This window comes from Dipteris shenzhenensis, chromosome 25, assembly GCF_047967505.1.
Source record: "Dipteris shenzhenensis isolate YYH24624 ecotype China chromosome 25, Dip_SZ_1.0, whole genome shotgun sequence".
In the NCBI taxonomy this organism is placed as follows: Eukaryota; Viridiplantae; Streptophyta; class Polypodiopsida; order Gleicheniales; family Dipteridaceae; genus Dipteris; species Dipteris shenzhenensis.
In genome coordinates, this window is record NC_141620.1 from 34,585,202 (window position 1) to 34,590,333 (window position 5,132).

Sequence of the window (5,132 nt, forward strand, 5' to 3'; positions counted from 1 at the left end):
CTTCCATCTTTCTCTCATCTCATATATCGCCTCGAGGTTCGCTGCTCTTCAATCCCCTGGATGCTTTACAAAACTCATCTATTGTCGCTTTGCTGATGCCAGACACTAGCACAGCCTCGTGGCACGGTGTTTTTGCTACTCAATTTTTGCACTTTCCTCTTTTTCTTTCGTAACTTATCGTATTTGGATTACTTGATTGCATATGTATCGACCTTACGCAAACCCCAGCGTTGCAATACCTGATAACCCGAACTCAAGTCAGTAGCAAAAACAATTGGCTTTGTTTGGAACTAATCTCCCTGGGGATATCAGCGTCCTAGCTTCCGACGATCCAAAGCCTCGGCTTTGCTGGACACCAGAACTCCATGAACGCTTTGTTGATGCTGTAATGTAGCTTGGGGGAGCCGATAGTAAGTGATGCTTCTTCACATGGCCCTACTTTGAAGGAAGCTCTTTTTGTTTTGAAGGAAGCTCAACATCTTGTTGAAATCTTTCATCTGTGCATGTCAGTGTGGGTATCGAATTTCAATGGTTGAAATCAGTGTGGTTATCTCTAGTCTGTGTATGTCAGTGCAGGTTAGGGAACTCTTGTAGCCATGAAATCTCAAGGTCTGCGAAACGAAAGCTTGGGAGGTTCTCTGATGCACTATGCTCAGTGAGCTCTGCAAAGCTTCACCTCCAAGATTATCACCAGTAACACCACCAAGATCTGAATCTTGTCCTCGACAGCTTCTGAGCACGCACAGTGCACCTTGCTCGGAACCATCGTGATCTTGTTGCCCTCTGGCAAGAACATCTTCCCAATGAACTTCTTGTTCATTCTCCTTGGCACCTCCATCGTCCTCGACACCACCATTGCGGTTGCTTGCAGACTCGGGCCTCAGCTCGAACAGGAAACCGTCGATGACCTCCTCATCCCGGCTCTCTCACATGCAAGAGATCCCCTCTTCGACATCGACATCGTGTAGCGGGTCCTAGTGACCCACCTACAACAGAAGGAGAACTAGGACCATGTCAGCAACAGCAGCACGTTATGTGAATCCGATGACTTGGGGTCTCCTTCGCAGTGGGGGATCATGAAGGTCGCTAACTTGATCGATCTAAATCTCACAGAGATTGCTCCCGATGCGAATTTGAAGGTCTCTGAGTTCACGACACTAGCTGATGGACTATGCGTGGGTGCTGGACGATGGATTGTACAGAGCAATCAACATCTTTCTTAAGGTGTGTTTGCACTGCAAAGTGGAGTTTTTGCTGAGGACATGTTTGATACTTAATTGAATGCTGTGGGTTGTGTGGTTCTATTCTTTGAGTGATGATTACGCCGTTCATCCTACGCTTGATGATCGTCCATAGGAAATGTAAATGCTGATAAATCTGTTTCATTACGTACATATACGATTAGATAGGCAATGCAAATGCAGATACACACGAAGCTCTGTTCTTTTTCCTATTCAAAATATTAGGATTGCTCTAGATCATGACGGAAGGTGGAATTGTAACGGAATGCATATTGTATGACATTGTGCTGATATGCGCGCAGTTTTCAAGCTCATAATTTGTATCTGTACACTATTGGATGTTTTATCCAACAAGCACAAGTCGTTGCAAGAACACTTGCAAATTGCAATTCCGGTTGCGTTCCGTATGTGATCACTGGAACTTGGGGAGCTTGTGATGAAAGGGGAAAGATGAAGGTAGAATCTTTGGAACCTATAGAGGAAACGGTTTCACCAAGTAGAAAGAGCTCCTGGTAGGACGTTTGGCTTGGAAGTAAGTAGCTCTTCGCTCCTTTGTTTGTGCAGGCATTCTACCGACAAAGTTCTGTAGTGCAGCTTCAATCGTTGGTGAAGACATCACAGGAAATGACCCTTGACTCAGACTGAACCATTGCTTGCTATTCTTCATCCTTTTCACACATTGGCACTCTGGGAGACAAGGATTGGAGACAGGTATGTTCTCCGTATACCCCTTCTTTCTCGAGCTCTCTCTCTTGTGATGACTTTTGCATTCATCAAGGTCTATCAAATTTGCGGTAACGATGTCTGGCTCACATTGCATGCTGAACTTTTCGTTGCCTGCAACAAATGCTCCTTGCCTGTTTGCCGGTCCTGTTACAGTATGGACGTAAAGAGGGGAATCAGAGTGTAAGACAAGATACAAATGGCTCAGAGGGTTGCTTCCCCCTTTTCACTCGCTAAATTTTTCTAACACTATAGATCTAGCTTTCAAAGTGGTGTTATGTGCACAGAGTTGAAATTTTCGAAACCTCTTCAAAGATAGAGTCTACTATGAAGTTCGAAGGCTAATTAATCTTGTCTTCAAACTTCATGTAATGTCACTCCCTTCATAAGAGAGATTTTTTATGCTGAGATGATTTGGAAATTGAATTCGATTGTCACAAAGAGTACAGCAAGGGCATATGAGCTATGGACACGCTACTGACGATGAAATGCATCACAGGATGCAAACAATACCACCTATGGTTCCTCTTCTCACTAACGGGCCAACTGTAAGCGACACTCATCATCCAAGCTGAAAAGCTCTTGCACTGTTGTCGCAAGTAATTCTCAGTTATAGATGTGATCTATTGTGGAGGCTTTCTTGTACATTGTTTTCATTATCACTTGCACTCTTTTATTTGTTTTGTCAGATTGCTGGGGATCCCCTGGAATTCCACCGAGATCAGCATGCACAAGGGGTTCCTCCATACATTGGAGGTGAGGCGAAATGAATTCATTCTCTTCCTTATTTAGAGTAAAATGTCCCAGGTTCAGGCCTTGTATGGGCATACACACTTCTCAATTCGGTGCCTATCCAATAAAAAGCACAATTCTTGTTATAATTCAAAGTATAACCACAACGATTGAATCCAATCAATGACTTGGCAGCAACATATGGCGTCACTTGGAAGGAGAGAGTGGAGAACTAGAAGTCCAGGTAAGGAAAGCTATACGTGATGAAGATTGATGGATGCCAGGTTGGAGGCAAAGGGGAAGATGATGGGGACAATTGAGAGCATCCTGATCTGCCTATGTAAGTCTATAGAATTCGGTTCATTACCTTATGTAAGCAATTCTGTTGTTAGTGTTCAAGCTAAGAATGAGTAGCCTCTATAGTGGTTGAGACTTCACTTTGCATCTATGTCAACTAATATCTCTACTATGAATACCAATCAATTATCTGCCATGTCTTATTTTCTTTAGGATGGATGAGGTAAGGCATCCATTATCTCAAAAAAGTTCCAATTTCATCTGCTCGGATCAATCCATACCGTATGACAATGGTTATTCGACTAGTGGTTCTAGGCTTCTTCCTTCGCAATCGGATATTGAATCCTGTACCGGATGCCTTAGCTCTTAGCTTGTATCTATCATATGTTAAATGCCCTCTCTTGGATTTTAGATCAATTTCCAAAAGCTTCCAATTAGCTGAGAGACATATCCGGATGGGCTCTCTTTGAAGTGATTTAAATACTTTGCCAAGCTTATAGGTTAGTGCACATAGTAAGTCGATCAATGCAAGCACTGTTATAAGAGGCTGTAAGAGTTGTGTTTAACCTATAGAAGCTTGGCTTCTTCTCTAGGGCTTTCCCCGAAGTTCAAGTTAAGCTGGCTCTGTGTGCCTGCATCAAGTTCTAAGCTATTGCACCAACTTTGTATACTCACAGTTCAACTAAGCTAGGTCTGTATGCTCACAGTTCAAGCTACTATAGCTTCTCATGGTTCGAGCATCGCCATATCTCCATACCAAGCGTATGCTTATTAGGTTGCAATGGCCATTATTGAATGTCAAGAATAGTTTGAGTTGCATTACTCAGGTTTCATCTCCTCCCTATTCTCTCCCTATTATAGTACGTAGACATTATTGCAGGCTGAATGACCTTTTTTTGGGATTTGCAAGCCCTTCTTGCCATGGGAATCACCAGATTTCTACCATCCCAAGTTGGAGAATTAGTCAACTTGACATCTTTGTGATGATGAATGGGGAATTCACGCCACATGCCTTTGTGGTAGGCTTCAGTAGCTGCTCAAAGGCATAGCTCTTCTGCAAAGTTCTGCTCCTGAGTTCACTACTAATAGAGCTCACTCTTGTGCACCTTCTTATGCTCTGCTTCAGGTGTAGGTATGCACCTAGGTGTACTCTAGATTGCTTGGAGTTCTGCTCCTATATTTAGTGTTGTAAACTGGCCCCCACAAGGCTATTTATAGGACTGTATGCCCCCCAAAAACCTGGCCGATTTCCTAGTCTGTAGGCCTTACAGACCAGGGTTGGCCGACCCAGTCTGTACGCAGCTAACTAGCAGCCAGGTCAGCCAACCTAGTGCTCCAACTCCTGGGCTCTGTTTATTCCTATTGATTACCTTGCTACTATCGTGCACCCTTCTGCCCTGGCTGGCCCCATAAACCTCCTTGAAACTACCCCTAGGTGCTTTGATTTTCTTGCTATGCCTACAACCTGCTGTGACAAGGCAGCCATGTGTGACAACATGTTGGGCTTGACCCTAGTGCATGTGATTGTGAGCTTATCCAAGGTTTATCTTAGGCTGGTATCAATATGCAAAGACAGCACCAGCCTATGTTTGCAGTTGCACAGTGGGTAGGGAGCACATTAAGAAACATTTTGTCAGTGACTTGTTGGACAATGCCTCTGGCTCTCTTCTACTTTTGTGAATCGCTCAGTGGCCAAGCTGGTTTAGATAAATGGAACATGTGATCTTTAAAAAAATGTTGATTTTCTTGTCGCTCTTTAGAGAAAAATTTAATGGGCCCCTGTCCCTGCGATCTACTAATTTGTCTTGTTTGTTATGGACATCGGTTCCATCTTAATGAGGAAGCCTGAATCAGTGGGAGCCTATCACAAAGTCTAGCTTGGTTTGTGTAGAACTATGTGGTTAGTCTATGCTTCGTAGGAAATCATGCTTGTAGGCCATTGATGAATGCCTATGTTTATGCTTCCCTATGTTTCTATATGCTTCTATGCTATTTATGCTTTATGTTCCATATCTATATGCTTTCATATCTTTATGCTTCCATATCTTTATGCTTCTATGGAAATTATGCCTGTGCTTCTTTGTGCTAATGTTTCTTTAGTCTATACCTATGTGAATGCCATTGTTTATGCTTCTATGC

General features: G+C 43.2%; 1 long non-coding RNA gene across 7 annotated transcripts; it reads left to right on the forward strand.

The window, feature by feature from the left end:
- Nucleotides 1-527: 527 nt before the first annotated feature.
- LOC147885796 (uncharacterized) lies at nucleotides 528-3,087 on the forward strand. Of its 7 annotated transcripts, none has more exons than XR_015543458.1 (6): nucleotides 528-1,224; nucleotides 1,544-1,697; nucleotides 1,806-1,952; nucleotides 2,407-2,512; nucleotides 2,654-2,720; nucleotides 2,892-3,087. It is a non-coding gene; the product is annotated as an uncharacterized LOC147885796 (long non-coding RNA). The 7 variants fall into 7 exon arrangements; XR_015543459.1 differs by having other exon boundaries at nucleotides 2,414-2,512; XR_015543460.1 differs by having other exon boundaries at nucleotides 2,464-2,512.
- Nucleotides 3,088-5,132: the final 2,045 nt, after the last annotated feature.